The 16,151-nt window shown below is 48.1% G+C and overlaps 1 protein-coding gene across 1 annotated transcript in view; it reads left to right on the top strand.

Moving 5' to 3' along the window:
* Positions 1 to 2,758: 2,758 nt before the first annotated feature.
* The window catches only part of ZC3H7A (zinc finger CCCH-type containing 7A), a 48,118-nt gene continuing 34,725 nt past the window's right edge, over positions 2,759 to 16,151 (top strand). The window contains exon 1 of the mRNA XM_030924932.1: positions 2,759 to 2,899. The gene's annotated coding sequence lies outside the window, so the exon portion shown is untranslated. The remainder of the gene's footprint in view (positions 2,900 to 16,151) is intronic.

Genomic DNA, 16,151 nt, shown 5'->3' with positions numbered 1-16,151 from the left:
GAGCACAGAAGTTTGGGACCAGCCCTCTCTACAAAAAAAAAAAAAAAAAAAAAAAAAAATTATTCAGTGTGGTGGTGCATGCCTGTAGTCCCAGCTACTCAGGGGGCTGAGGTGGGGGGATCACCTGAGCCTGGGAGATCAAGACTGCAGTGAGCCATGATTGCGCCTCTGTACTCCAGCCTGGGTGACGAAGATCCTGTCTCAAAAAAACAAAAACAACAAAAAACAAACCATCTTGCCCTTTGCGTCATTCAACTCATTCTTGAATTCTTTCTCTCCATGGTGTCAAGAACCTGGAAACTAGCTGGGGCTGGGGTCTCATCAGTATCCAGAGATCTCCTGAGCCTTCTGGCAACAGGACTAGATGAGGTCATTTCAGATCATGATGACTGCTTGGAAGATAAGATGGGGGCTGTGTTAGTGAGCAACTTTTAGATGGGCTGTCAGTGAAGGCCTCTCCAAGAAGAGGCTGTTGGAGCTGAGGCCTGAATGATGAGCAGCCTCTGGTCACGAGAATAATCCACCCCTTTCTTTTTCTTACTCTGTTTTGAGATGGAGTCTCGCTGTGTCACCCAGGCTGGAGTACAGTGGTGCGATCTCAGCTAACTACAACCTCCGCCTCCCAGGTTCAAGCGATTTTCCTGCCTCAGCCTCCCCAGTAGCTGGGATTACAGGCACCTACCACCATGCCCGGCTAGTTTTTGTATTTTTAGTAGAGACAGGGTTTCACCATGTTGGCCAGGCTGGTCTTGAACTTCTGACCTCGTGATCTCCCTGCCTCGGCCTCCCAAAGTGCTGGGATTACAGATGTGAGCCGCTGCGCCCACGATAATCTACCCCTTTCTTAGAGGAGCTTCCCTAAAACCATAGCCATCAGCTCTCCAATATTTGTTGCAGCACTTACCTGGTGTTACGGACTGAAACGCTCCCCGCTCCCCACATCCCCACCCCGCAGTCCATATGTTGAAGCTCTAACACTAACATGACTATTTGAATAGGGCCTTTTAGGCAGTCATTAGGGTTAAATGAAGTCAGAGGGTCCCTATTTTTTTTTTTAAGACAGAATCTCTCTGTCCCCCAGGCTGGAGTGCAATGGTGCGATCTCAGCTCACTGCAACCTCCAACTCCCAAGTTCAAGCGATTCTTCTGACTCAGCCTCCAAGTAGCTGGGATTACAGGTACACGCCACCATGCCTGGCTAATTTTTTTTGTATTTTAGAAGAGACGGGGTTTCATTGTGTTGCCCAGGCTGGTCTCTAACTCCTGAGCTCAGGCAATCCATCTGCCTTGGCTTCCCAAAGTGCTACAATTACAGGCGTGAGCCACCGCGCCTGGCCTAACATGACTATTTGAATAGGCCCTTTTAGGCAGTCAATGGGGTTAAATGAAGTCATAGGGTGGGGCCCTAATCTAGTAAAACTGCTGTTCCTGTAAGAAAAAGGAAGACACACCAGGGATTCCTGCTCAGAGAGAAAAGGTCACATGAGGACACAGTGAGAAGGCAGCTGTTTGCAAGCCAGGGAGAGAGGCCTCACCAGAAGCCAGCCTTTGGGCTTGTAGCCTCTAAAATTGTGAGAAAATAAATTCCTGTTGTCTAAGCTGCTTGGTCTGGGGTATTTTGTAAATCTACCTCACCCAGACCCCTGGAAGAGCTACTGTAGCTAGTGTCCCCACTTCCCCTCTTGTCCCTCCTACAGCCCAATCTCTGCACAGTAGCTGGAGAGAACTTTCTAAAATATGAGATCTTGGAAGTCCCAATTCAGACTCAATGACCCCCATCCACACAAAACTCCAAATTCCACAGGGCGGGCCCTCTGTGTCACAGATCTTTCTTCCCTGTGGCACACATCAGCCATGCAGGCCTTTCCTGTTATCCAGACACCGAGCTCCAGCTTCAGGGCTTTTGCTTTCATTTCCCCTCTACCTGGGGCACACTTCCCCATGGCTGCACGGCTGTCACCTCCTCAGAGGCTTTCCCAAAACCTCCTGTCACACCCTCCTGCTTGAATTTCTTTGGTCTTCACCGTCCAAAATGGTCTTATTTGGGCGCTTGTCGGCCCAGATTTCCGCCCTCCATCCCATGGGGCAGGGACCCTGCCTCGCCCACTGCTGAGGTGAGCGTTTTACAAGAAGTTGTGCCGCAGCGGGGCACCTGGCCGTAATATGCATGTGGAAGAGGCGGCATTTGCGCTGGGCCCAAGGACAGGGATCCAGGCCTTCCAAGAGCCGGCAGATGAAGCTGGAAGGAGGCTGTCTTTGGATCCCCGGCTGCCGTGGGGCTCCGCGCCTCCGTTCCTCATCTGTAGGGATGAGGACAATCACGGTTGTTCTGAGGATGCAGCGTTCCTCTTCGCAGAGCCCGGCGCCCCGGATGAGGACTCGCCAAGCTAGGCAGGCTCCAGGGTCGGCTTCCCGATGCCGACTCCAGCTCCTCTCCCCGCTGGACGCTGTTCTACCTCCTCGCGCTTCTGATCAGGCAGCAGCCCGGGCGAGGCCCCAGAACACCCAGGTGCTGGTTAATCCGTCTTGAGTCCCAGCGCGTCCAGTGCACAACGTGGCCTTCCCATTGGCTCCCCCGGTGGGCCGCGCTTCGACGCCGGGGCTCCGGATTGAACGGCGCGCCCAGGTCCCTGCCCCCAGTCAGACGTGGCGCCGCCGCCCCCAGCCCGTAGCTCCGGCGCAGCCAATGGCGGCGTCTCCCGGGCGGCAAGTGCGGCCTCCCGCCGCCAGAGGGCGCCGCCGCGGGCGCAGCCGAGCCGCCGCAGCCGCCGCTAACCGAGGGAGAGCTGCGAGCGCGCACCCGGGCCTCGCCGCCGCCGCCACCGCCGCCACCGCCGCCCGCCTGCTGCCGCCCGCCTCCGCCTGCCTTCCGCCGCCGGCCGGCGCGCCGTCCCCACAGGTAGGGGTAGGGGGGCGCCGCCGGGGTGAAAGAAGCGCGCGCCCGCGCGCGCGCCGCCGCCTCGTGCTCGCGCGCGGCCGTTAACGGACGGCGGGCGGGGAGGGGGAGGGGCGGCGGGGTCCGGGGCCCGCGGACCCGAGAGGACCCTGAGAGGAGCGGGGCCGGGGCCCGTGCGCGCGGAGGGACGGGTGGGCGCGCCGTCCCCTTCCCTCACCGAGAATAACGTGACCCACTTCTGCCTGCCGTTCCTCGGCAAAATGTCTGTTTTGGTGATTTCACTAAAAAGAACCATTTGTCTTCGTTATTTCTGCCTGCTCTGGTGATCGCCGGGACCCCGAGTCAGCGTCTTGGGCTTGGGGGCGGGAAGGATGCCGGCGGAGAGCTTGGCGCATTAATTTGGGGCTCATCCCTCTTTTTTACCCCCTCTTCTTTTTTTATTTTTTTCGCGCGGGGTGCAGCCCTGGGCCGGGCGGGGAGAGGCCTTGGGGTCCGCGGAGGCGGGGGCGCCGCCCGGGAGGACCGGGACCGGGACCTGTCAGTTCCCATCAGCGGGGCTTCCGGTCAGGCCTGGGCAGCGCAGGGGTGGGGCTGCCTGAGGCCCGGCCGGGGCCTCCGAGGTCGCGCCTGCGTGGGGACTGGGTGGATGTGCCAGGAGTTGGGGATTTTCCTGTTCCCACCTGTCTAGGGATGAAAAGGAGTTGCCTGTGTTCGGTATTGAACCACGAAGGACCTTGCCATGCCCAGTACGGTGGCCACTGACCCCCGGCCGCTTGGGACGATGGAGCCCACGAAATGGGGCCAGTTTGAGTTGTGGTCCCAGCTGTGAAACGTACATCTGATTTTAAAGACTTAGGATGAGAAAGAACGTAAAGATGGTCATTGGTAATCTCTTATACTTAAAATGCATATTGAGATGGTCATGTTTGGGACAAATTGGATTAACGAAAATCTATCATTAAAATTAATTTTGGCAGGATGCAGTGGCTTATGCTTGTCATCCCAAAACTTTGGGAGGCTAAGGCAGGCGGATCGTTTGATTGCAAGGAGTTCAAGACCAGCCTGCGTTAACTTAGTCAGGCCCCTGTCTCTACAAAAAATACAAAAAATTAACCGGGCGTGGTGGCGCACGCCTGTAGTCAGCTACTCCGGAGGCTAAGGTGGGAGAATCTGCTACTCGGGAGGCTTGGGTGGGAGAATCCCTTGAGCCCAGGAGATTGAGGCTTCGGTGAGCCGAGATTGTGCCAGTGCGCTCCAGCCTGGGTGATAGAGCGAGACACTGTCTCAAAACAAGAAAACAAAAGTTAATCTCACTGCTTTTCTTTTTCCCTTTTTTAGTGTGGCTATTTGGATATTTAAAATGACATGTATGGGCCGGGCGGGGTGACTCATGTCTGTAATCCCAGTACTTTGGGAGGATGAGGTGGGTGCATCACCTGAGGTGAGGAATTCGAGACCAGCCTGGCCAACATGGCGAAACCCGTCTCTAGTAAAAATACAAAAATAAGCCAGGCGTGGTGGCACATGCCTGTAATCCCAGCTACTGGGGAGGCTCAGGCAGGAGAATCGCTTGAACCGGGAGATAGAGGTTGCAGTGAGCAGAGATTGCACCATTGCACTCCTCCCCGGGCAACAGATCGAGACTCCCTCTCCACATACATACATACATACATACATACATACATACAATGACATGTATGCTTCATTTTGTGTATTTTATATAGTATTTTGACTGGACAGCGCTTAGCTGGGGCATCTGAAAGGGTGGTGGCCCTGAGAACACATGTCTATCTGCTTATCTTTCCTGCTTCTCTGATGGCATGTGGCCTCCTTCCCTTAAGGCTCTCAAAGAATCCACTGCCTCTTCCTTCTCATCCTGAGCCAAACTATTGAACTGAATTGCACAATGGGGTCTTGTCCTAATCTGCAGAATAATTCAGGTTAATGGACAGTATTTTCCCTGTTGAAAAATTTTCCCTATCTGCTGTATGGTGGAGGCTACAAATAGTTATATGAGGTTTGGCTCAGAATGAGATCATGAGTTATTGAGGCTGAATATTATCAATATTTGTGTGTGTGTCTTTGCGTGTGGATGTGTGTGTTTATTCTGCAAAGAGCCCATTGATTTTCTGCCATCCAAATGAAGTGGAGAATTCTTGCCTTCATGTTACTGTGAATTTTAGTTGTGGGTTTTACACAGACCTACACCCTCTTCCTTTCCCATTCCCCAGGTTCTGTCAGTTTTTGCAAATAAGAATGGTGATTTGTCAGCTACATTGTTCCACAATTCTTAATTCTGACTGATTTTAAAACCTGCCAATTGGGGTGGATTAAATTGTCAATGTAAGTGGAAAGGAATCAATTATAGAAATTCTCAATTCTAGGGATGGTGAGAGTGACTGTTGGAAAGTTTTGAGCATTTCAGTAAAGGAAGAAAGAAACAAAAGATGTCTGTATCCTGTTGCCACAGATACCCTAGAAAGTGCTTTCTAGAGACAGTATGATGTGAGCAAACTTTTGTCTTCTAGATAATGTCTTGAAGTGTTTTGTTTTGCTTTTTTTTTTTTTTTTTTTTTTTTTTTAGTGAAAATATTTTTCTCCAGAATCCTTATGAAAATTAAAGTGAGGTGTTGGCAAATCAAGAAGAAATTTTAGATAATTTTAAGGAGGAAATATTAAAGTATTAATCCAGAAGTTTAAAAGTTAACTGCTAGTGATAACATGTTTTAGTTTACATGTACACAGAAGACATATTAAATGAGGCGATTTTCGTTTATGTAAAGCAACACGGTTACTTTTTCACAAATAGAAAGTGGGAAGCTTTGTGTTTTCTGAAAAGGCCCGAATTTGGAGCAGGACATTAATCTGGCACAGTTGGTAAGAAGGTGAGTGTGTGTTAGGGTTAGGTGTCAGCAGTTACTTGGTTGGGAAGATTTCCTTGGCTGGCGGTCTTGGGCACATCTTGGTGGTATGAGTGTCCCCAGGCAAATCATTTATCATGAAGATTTTACATGAAATATTCCTGTTGAGTTCTTCCATACAGAGGTCATAGATAAGATGAGAAGTTCCTGGAAACCACCACTTAGCAGGGCTTGGGTGCAGAGGGAGGCTCTTTGCCTGCGGAGCCTCTTGACAGACATTGTATCTTACAAAATCTGAAATCTGACCGCAATTTCAAAGTGAATAGTTCCTGGGGGGGGGGTGCGGGGAAGAACTCCAGTCAAAATGTAACATTACCTTCCAGCCAAAATGTAACATTACCTTCCTGCTGTTGTTTGGCATACCGTCTCTCATGAAGTTTTCCTTTGCAGTAAAAGGGAGAAACTGTTTCATAAAGTATCCAGTAGGAGCTTCAACATCTTTAATGTCTTATCACCTGGGTTTGCAGCCTTCTGAGGCTTGCATTGCACCCCAGGTGCTTTTGTAAGTGTTGCAAGAGCCGGTTAATATACTATTGCCAAACAAGGATGACAATAAGGATACTTTAACTACTTTGTAGTTACTGTTTTTAAAGCTATTAATATTACATAGAGAGGCTTCAGTCTGAGGATAGAATTGAATATGGACTGGTAAGTATCATTTTTCCTCCCCCCAACTCCCTTTTTTTTGAGACAGGATCTTGCTCTGACACCCAGGCTGGAGTATAGTGGCATAGTCATAGTTTGCTGCGACCTCAAAGTCCTGGCCTCAAGCAATCCTTCTACCTCAGTCTCCCGAGTAGCTGGCACTACAGGTGTACGCCACCATGCCCATTTAACTTTTAAAAGTTTTTTTGTAGAGATGGGGTCTCCTATGTTGCCCAGGCTGGTCTCAAACTCCTGGCCTGAAGTGATCCTCCCACTTCAGCCTCCCAAAGTGTTGGGATTACAGGCAGGAGCCGCTGTAACCAGCCTGTAATTTTTCACTTGAAATGTAGTGATACCTTTTTAGGCAAAAGTACAAATGCTGTGCTAGGTGACCTCTGCACTGCATTCAGTCTTTGATCCTGTGTTAGCACGTCTTGTAAGGCTGTTTTAATATTATTTGTATTTAAATACATTATGTTCTGGGTGCAGCATATCCCCTTGAAAGATTTTCCTTGGAGTGATGTCCTGACTCCTGGCCTACTGCATTCCTGTGAAAGCCCTCTGCTTCGTCACTTTGTCTGAGTTGCGTTAAGTGATGTCTGTTGAGCATATCTTTTTGTGTGCACGTGCGCACACGCATGCATGTGTTTCTTTCGTTTCTCCTGAATGGCTTTAAAGTGCCCACCTGTTCATCAGAGCCATATTTGTCTTTCAGAGCCCAGCCCAGGGTCACCCTAGACAGGTGCTCACTGCCCTCCAGGCGTCATTGGCACGTAATGTGCAGAAGAGCCAGGTGGATAGGCACTCAGGCTTGGAGCCAGGCTGTCTGCCTTTGAAATCGAGCCCTGCTACTTCCTAGCTGTAATCCTGGGCCAGTTGTGTCACTTATCTGTATTTCAGTTTCTTTATAGTACCTGTCACTTAAGGTTAGCAGGAGGATTAAATGACTTAATACGTATAAAGCATGTAGAACAGTGCTTGGCATCCAGTAAGAGCTACTATTTCTGTCTCAGTATGTTGCAGTCACATTTCCCTTACCTTGATGTCTTCTGTTAATGAGAGCTAGTTTCTAAAGTTACCATGTAAGGTCAAAAACTCCTGGGTGTGGATATATTTGTCTAGTTACCAACATTGTACTAGACTTTGTGATAATGAGTTTAAGCTACCAGGCACTGAGTAAATAGTAAGGGAATTCTGAAGATCCAGGATACCTTGAGATCTTACATAACTTCAAGATTAGTAACAAATTTTAAATCAGCTGATCCCAGAGAGATGATATTCCAGTTTGTAAGAGTTCAGTTAATTTAATGAAATTCCTATTTAATTGAGTTGCTTGCTTTAAAATGAACTGTTCAAAGTGTCTCTCCTTGGGCCAGGCATGGGTCACGCCTGTAATCCCAATACTTTGGGAGGCTAAGGTGGGTGCATTGCTTGAGCCCAGAAGTTTGAGACCAGCCTGGGCAATACAGTAAGACTCTGTCTCTACAAAAAATACAACATTTATTCAGGTATAGTGGCATGTGCTTGTAGTCCCAGCTACTTGGGAGGCTGAGGTGGGAGGATTGAGCTCTGGAGGTCGAGGCTGCAGTGAGCTGTGATTATGCCACTGCACTGCAACCTGGGCAACATAGGGAGACACTGTCTCAAAGACAAAACAAAAAACAAAGTGCCTTCTTCCCTGGAATTCTTTTTTATTTAGGAGGAGAGGGGATCAGTGAAACTTGTCATTGTATACCTTGAGGAGTTGCTTATAGTTTCAGGTTTTTTTCAGTCGCTGTCTCCAGCCAGTTCCCACTATATTAATTCACTTCCCAGCTTGTTCCCCCAAAGGGTTGGAGGCCGAGCCCCACCATAGCCAGCTCTGTTTGCAGGCAGTCATTTCCTACCGGGCACCCTCCTTCACACTTGCTTTTTTTTTTTTGAAGCAAAGTCTTGCTGTCTCACCCAGGCTGGAGTGCAGTGGCCCAATCTCGGCTCATTGCAAGCTCCGCCTCCCGGGTTCACATCATTCTCCTGCCTCAGTCTCCTGAGTAGCTGGGACCACAGGTGCCTGCCACCACGCCCGGCTAATTTTTTGTATTTTTAATAGAGACGGGGTTTCGCTGTGTTAGCCAGGATGGTCTCGATCTCTTGACTTCATGATCCGCCCGCCTCGGCCTCCCAGAGTGCTGGGATTACAGGCATGAGCCACCGGTCCCGGCCCATGCTTGCTTCTTGTGAATGGTTTTGCCAGCTTCTATCTCCTGGGTCTCTGAACTTTGCATGAGGCATTCTCTTTACACTGGGCCGCTTACTTCATTCTTTCGTTCAAGCATTTGTTGAGCTGCACCCAGATGTTGTTCTTACAATGAAGGCTAAGAAGTACCAGGTACCTGCTGAAGTGAATAAGAAGGGTGAGACTGGGGTGAGGCAGCAGTTTAGGGTGGCAAGGGAAGGTCCCTAACGGTGTTATTTAAGCCCACTTTTGGATGGATGAAAAGGAGCCAGCTCTGTGGAGAGCTGGGAAGTGTATTTTGGGCAGATGGAGCAACAAACACAGTGACTTAGAAGCATGGAGTGCCTGACTTGTTCTGGGAGCTCTTAAAAGGTCAGTGTGACAGGAGCCTCATGTGTGAAGCTCGGGGAGGGAGGAGCTGCATGGCTTGAGGAAGGGGGTCTGCTAGGTCACCCTATGGAGGCAAGGTTTCATCCAGCGTCCCGAGCAACCGCTGAAGGGTCTTAAGCAGAGTGCAAGAGTTAGGGTGTGTGTGTGTGTTTTACAATTTATTTTAGAGACAGGGGCTTGCTCTAGTATACCCAGGCTGGAGTGCAGTGGTGTGATTATAGCTTGCTGAGCCTTGAACGTCTGGGCTTAAGCGATCTTCCTCCCTCAGCCTCTGAGTAGCTGAGACTACATACGAGAAGGTGCCCCAAGTCTGGGCTGATGTTTATTTTTGTTTTTTACTTATTTTATTTATTTATTTTTGCGACAGAATGTCACTCTGTGACCCAGACTGGAGTGCAATGGCGTGATCTTGGCTCACTGCACCCTCTACCTCCTGGGTTCAAGGGATTCTCATGCCTCAGCTCCGGAGTAGCTGGGATTACAGGCGCTTGCCACCGTGTCCAGCTAATTTTTGTATTTTTAGTAGAGACGGGGTTTCGCTGTGTTGGCCAGGCTGATCTCGAACTCTTGACCTCAGGTAATCCACCTGCCTTGGCCTCCCAAAGTGTTGGGATTACAGGCGTGAGCCACCGCGCCCGGCCCCTACATCACTCTTTGTAGTAAAATGGTGGGGTAGATTTAAAAAATGCTTCAAGATGAAACATGTACTAGAAAAAATATGAGAGGAGTGAGTATTTTATAATCTCAGAGTAGGGAAAGTATTTCTGAGTATGTCAGAATCTAGGAGCCATAAAAGGAAATACTGATAAATTCAGCTACTTAAAAAAAAAAAAATTTAAAAAAAGGCTGGGCGCGGTGGCTCACCCCTGTAATCCCAACACTTTGAGAGGCCGAGGTGGGAAGATCACCTGAGGTCAGGAGTTCAAGGCCAGCCTGACCAACATGGAGAAACCCCATCTCTACTAAACATACAAAATTAGTTGGGCGTTTTGGCGCACGCCTGTAATCGCAGCTACTCGGGAGGCTGAGGCAGAAGAATCGGTTGAACCTGGGAGGTGGAGGTTGCAATGAGCCGAGATCGTGCCATTGCACTCCAGCCTGGGCAATAACAGTGAAACTCCGTCTCAGAAAACAACAACAACAGTGAAAAACTTTTGCTGTCAAAAGTAACCAAAGTCAAAAGATTGACATCAAATTGGAAAAAACACCAACATCAGAAAGGACTATTTTCCTCAACATATAAAGAGCTTCCATAAATAAGTAAAGCTCAGCCTGGAAGAAAAATGAGCAGAGGATATGAGCAAACAATTCACAGACAAGGAAGTACAGATGATTCTTGAATCTGAAAGGATGCTCAGCCTTGATAATGAGATTAAAACAAACCAGCCTCATCACATTGCCACGCTGTTTCTCACTTTTTTGGTTAACAAGGATTCACACATTTGATAATGCCTGAATGAAGCAGTGAACCAGGAATCCTGTGCATTGTTGGTGGGAGTATCGCTCAGTGTATTGTGGCAGTAGCTGGCAAAATAAATACACGTGGCCTTTATCCTTTAGAAATTCTGTTTTTTTTTTCTGAGATGGAGTCTCGCTCTTAAGTTCAGGTGGAATGCAGTGGCACAATCTCTGCTCACTGTAGCCTCCACATCCCAGGTTCCAGTGATTCTCCTTCCTTAGCCTCTTGAGTAGCTGGGATTACAGGCGTGTGCCACCACACCTGGTTAATTTTTATATTTTTAGTAGAGATGGGATTTCACCATGTTGGCCAGGCTGGTCTGGAACTCCTGACCTCAAGTGATCTGCCTGCCTCGGCCTCCCAAAGTGCTGGGATTACAGGCGTGAGCCACCATGGCCGGCCTATCCTATAAAAGTTCTTTAAAGGGTTACTTAGATATGTATGAAATGCCCCGTGCACATGGTGACCTTTAAAGATTGGAAACAACCAGAAGGTCCATCACCAGAGGCCTGATAAAATTATGGTACAGCCATATCATAGAACGCTGAGTGCATATTGAAAACACACTGATTAGATACTCCATGAAGACAGTAGGGTACAGAACTCGCTTTTAGCTCCAGTTTGAATAAAGAAGAACATATACACTGCTGGGCACGGTGGCTCATGCCTGTAATTCCAGCACTTTGGGTGGCTGAGGCAGGCCGATCACCTGAGGTCAGGAGTGCAAGACCAGCCTGGCTGACATGGTGAAACCCTGTCTCTACAGAAATAACAGAAATTAGCCAGGCATGGTGGTGTGCGCCTGTAATCCCAGCTACTTGGGAGGCTGAGGCAGAAGAATTGCTTGAACCCAGGAAGCAGAGGTTGCAGTGAGTTGAGATCATGTCATTGCACTCCAGCCTGGGTGACAGAGTGGGAGTTCGTCTCAAAAAAAAAAAAAAAAAAAAAAAAAAAACAACAAAAAAAACATATACACAGAATACTTTTAACTTTTTATTTTGAAATAATTATAGACTCACAGGAAGTTGCAAAAGTAGTACATAGAGTCCCATGAACCCTTCACCCCTGCTTCCTTCAATGGTGACATGTAACTGTAGCACACTGTCAGACAACCAGGAAATTGACATTAGTATAATACTGTTAACCAAACTACGGGCCTCACTGGGTTTTAACCAGCACTCGTGTGTGTGTGTGTGTGTAGTATTATGCAGTTTTATCCCATGGGTAAATTCATGTAACCACTCCCACAATCAAGATACAGAATCGTTCTATAGAATATCTTTGTCGGGCCAGGCGCGGTGGCTCACGCCTGTAATCCCAGCGCTTTGGGAGGCCAAGGCAGGCAGATCACGAGGTCAGGAGTTTGAGACCTGCTTGACCAACATGGTGAAACCCCATCTCTTGGCCGGGCGCGGTGGCTCAAGCCTGTAATCCCAGCACTTTGGGAGGCCGAGACGGGCGGATCACGAGGTCAGGAGATCGAGACCATCCTGGCTAACACGGTGAAACCCCGTCTCTACTAAAAAAATACAAAAAACTAGCCGGGCGAGGTGGCAGGCGCCTGTAGTCCCAGCTACTCGGGAGGCTGAGGCAGGAGAATGGCGTGAACCCGGGAGGCGGAGCTTGCAGTGAGCTGAGATCCGGCCACTGCACTCCAGCCTGGGCGACAGAGCGAGACTCCGTCTCAAAAAAAAAAAAAAAAAAAAAAAGAAACCCCATCTCTACTAAAAATACAAAAATTAGCTGGGTGTGGTGGCGCACACCTGTAATCCCAGTTACTTGGGAGGCTGAGGCAGGAGAATCGCTTGAACCCAGGAGGCGGAGGTTGTAGTGACCTGAGATCACGCCACTACACTCCAGCCTGGGTGACAAAGCAAGACTCCATCTCAAAAAAAAAAAAAGAAAAAAAAAGATATATGTATATATATATTTGTCAGGACTTTTCTGAGACTGGTAACAGTGGTTGGTGGCCCTCCAGGAGGGCAAATGGGTGGCTAAGTGATTGGGTGGGAAGGAGACATTCCTTTTCACTGTCATGTTAAAATGGACAGTTTGGGATGTCTGTGAGAAATTCAAATGGAACTTTCAAACAGGCGGGAGGGTCTGCCTTGGGATGGATGTGAGAGTTGTCATGGGGCCCTCGATGAGGGCATTTGACATCTATCTGGTGGAGGGAGGCCCTGTATGGGAGAGTATGGCTCTGGGAGATCTCAAGAGTGGGTCCTCAGGGCTCTCAAGGTGAGAAGTCTGTGGAGATGGAGCCTCAGCCTTCAGGAGACGGAGTGGCCTGTGAGGTAGGGACAAACCTAGCCAGGGCTGTGAGGTGGAAGTTGAAGGGAGGGGCCCCGAGGAGGGAGTGCTGCTGAGGCTGAGTAAGAAAAGAGACGGTTGGTTTGACTTTGTAAAGTTTTTTCTTTCTTTAAAATTGAGGCTAGATTTTAACAGGATCCAAAAATAAGATGGTATTTTTTTTTTTTTTTTTTTTTTTTTTTTTGAGACGGAGTCTCGCTCTGTCACCCAGGCTGGAGTGCTGTGGCCGGATCTCAGCTCACTGCAAGCTCCGCCTCCCGGGTTCCCGCCATTCTCCTGCCTCAGCCTCCCGAGTAGCTGGGACTACAGGCGCCGCCACGTCGCCCGGCTAGTTTTTTGTAGTTTTTAGTAGAGACGGGGTTTCACCGTGTTAGCCAGGATGGTCTCGATCTCCTGACCTCGTGATCCGCCCGTCTCGGCCTCCCAAAGTGCTGGGATTACAGGCTTGAGCCGCCGCGCCCGGCAAGATGGTATATTTTTAAACATCTTTTTTTCTATTTAAAAAAAGCAGTATGGGGCTGGACAAGGGGGCTCACACCTGTAATCCCTGTGCTTTTTTTTTTTTTTCTTTGGAGACAAAGTCTTGTTCTTGTCCCCCAGGCTGGAGTGCGATGGCATGATTTCAGCTCACTGCAACCACCCCTTGCCGGGTTCAAACGATTCTCCTACCTCAGCCTTCCGAGTAGCTGGGATTACAGGCATGTGCCACCACGCCTGGCTAATTTTTGTATTTTTAGTAGAGACAGGGTTTCACCATGTTGGCCAGCCTAGTCTCAAACTCCTGACCTCAGGTGATCTGCCCGCCTCGGCCTCCCAAAGTACTGGGGTTGCAGGCATGAGCCACCCCACCTGGCCAGTCCCTATGCTTTTAATCCCTGTGGAATTAAAAAAATTAGCTGAGCATGGTGGCACACTTGTAATCTCAGCTACTCAAGGGGCTGATGGGGGAGGATCGCTTGAGACCAGAAGTTCGAGGTTGCAGTGAGCTGTGATCACATCACTGTACTCCATCCTGGATGACAGTAAGACCTTGTCTCAAAAAAACCCAAAACACAAAGGGGTGTGTGTGGGGGGCAGGTTATTTCACAGGTAGAACTAATAAATGGTGAGGAAAAAAGAAATTACCGTAGTAGTTTGGGGAAGGGGCATGAGGGAATTTTCCCTAGAGTGACAGTTAATGGTCTGTATCTTTTGTTTTCTAAGAGACAAGATCTTGTTCTGTTGCCCAAGTTGAGGTGTAGTGGCGCGGTCGGCAGCTCACTGCAGCCTCCAACTCCCGGGCTTAATCAGTCCTCTTGCCTTAGAAGTCCTGAGTAGCTAGGACTACAGGCACATACCACCACACCTGGCTTTTTTTCTTTTTTGTTTTTTTTATAGAGATGGTGTCTCTCCATCTTGCCCAGGCTGGTCTCATACTCCTGGGCTCAAATGATCCTCCTGCCTTGGCCTCCCAAAGTGCTGGTCTATATCCTGATAGGGCTCTGGGTCACATGAGTTTGTCAAAATTCACATTAAGATTTGTGTGTTTTATCTTGAAAAACAAAACTGTAAGCGAATATTGATCTCTAGTTAATAAAGTGTGTGCTGAGATGTTTAGGTGTCTGCAGGTCACTTTGAAATTTGTTAAAACAGTAAGATGGACTGATGAATAAACTGAAGGATGAGCAGGTAAATAAAGATGGGCAGATGTGATCTCAAAACATTAATTGTACATTTGGGTATACAGTATTGTAATTTTTTTTTTTTTTAACTTTACTGTGTGTTTGAGAACTTTCAAAATAAAAGTTTTTGGGGAAACTTAAAAAACGACTGAAGATGAAATCCTCTGTCATGTTATATTTCAGTATTCCTGATACTATGATCCTAGATCTTTAAACATATAAAGGGGTGTATTTTGTGCATTAAAAACGTCTGTATCCTTTTTCCATTTCCTTTCAATCACTTACTTGTGGTGTCAGCTCTTTGCCACACGCCTTTTGTGTATAAGGTTGAGGTTCGAGGTTCTCTTAACACTTTCTGGGGAAAATAGCTTTAAGGCTATAAACTTGGCAGATATCAGTACCCAGGAGTACATTCTTAACCAGCAGATTAACTTTCTGAGGCAACCTCAAACCAGTTCCCCACCTTGGCTAGACAGAGGCTGAGAGAAAGGTACATCATTCACTGAACAGTATGGCCGTCGTCCTGGTTTCAGGCATCCTTTTCTTTGGTTCCCTCCTTCTGGCCTGACTGCTCTGGCACCCTGAAGACTACTCTGGGTTCCTCTGAGCTCTACAGTTCGAACTCTAAGTAAATTGCCCTGTTTTAGCTAAAACAAACAAAAGCCCGGTGGTCCCTTAAGTCATCTTTCCAAGGAAGGGCTCAGAGGATACATAAACTTTAAAAAATTTGTTTAATTTTTGTACAGAGGTAATTCATTTACGTGGCTCCAAATAAAACAAAAGTTTTAAACATATAAATTGAAAAGACCTCGCCCTACCCCTGTTCCAGCCCTCAGTCTTCTACTACTGCTATAGTCTCTATGATTTCATCTGGAGCTATTTTATGTCTACACAAGCATATGTCAATATATATACCTACCTGCCACTTAAAAAAACCAAAATGGCCAGGCGCAGTGGCTCACACTTGTAATGCCAGCACTTCGGGAGGCCGAGGCGGGCGGATCACGAGGTCAGGAGATCAAGACCATCCTGGGTAACATAGTGAAACCCCGTCTCTACTAAAAATACAAAAAATTAGCTGGGCGTGGTGGCAGGCACCTGTAGTCCCTGCTACTTGGGAGGCTGAGGCAGGAGAATGGCGTGAAACTGGGAAGCAGAGGTTGCAGTGAGCAGAGATCATGCCATTGCCCTCCAGCCTGCTTGACAGAGTGAGACTCCGTCTCAAAAAACAAAACAAAACAAAACAGGTCATATCATGGACACTTACGTGCCTCATCTTTTTTTTTTTCCTATAATTTCTTCAGGCATTTCGTTTTTGATAGACATTAGGTAAGTTTTTTTAAAAAATACTACTTTTGAGACAGGGTCTCACTCTCTCACCCAGGCAGGAGTGCAGTGGCCCAATCGTAGCTCATTACAGCCTTGACCTCCTGGGTTCAAGCCATCCTCCTGTCTCCATCTTCTGAGTAGCTGGGACTACAGGTATGCACCACAACACCCGGTTACTTTATTTTTATTTATTTATTTATTTATTTTTTTGAGACAGGGTCTCACTGTGTCACCCAGGCTGGAGTGCAGTGGCATGATTACAGCTCACTGCAACCTCTACCTCACAGGCTCCATCAGTCCTCCCACCTCAGCCTCCTGAGTAGCT

Source organism: Rhinopithecus roxellana, chromosome 20 (assembly GCF_007565055.1).
Source record: "Rhinopithecus roxellana isolate Shanxi Qingling chromosome 20, ASM756505v1, whole genome shotgun sequence".
In the NCBI taxonomy this organism is placed as follows: Eukaryota; Metazoa; Chordata; class Mammalia; order Primates; family Cercopithecidae; genus Rhinopithecus; species Rhinopithecus roxellana.
Note: the sequence above shows the minus strand (reverse complement) of the source record. Positions and strands in the feature narration are given on the sequence as shown.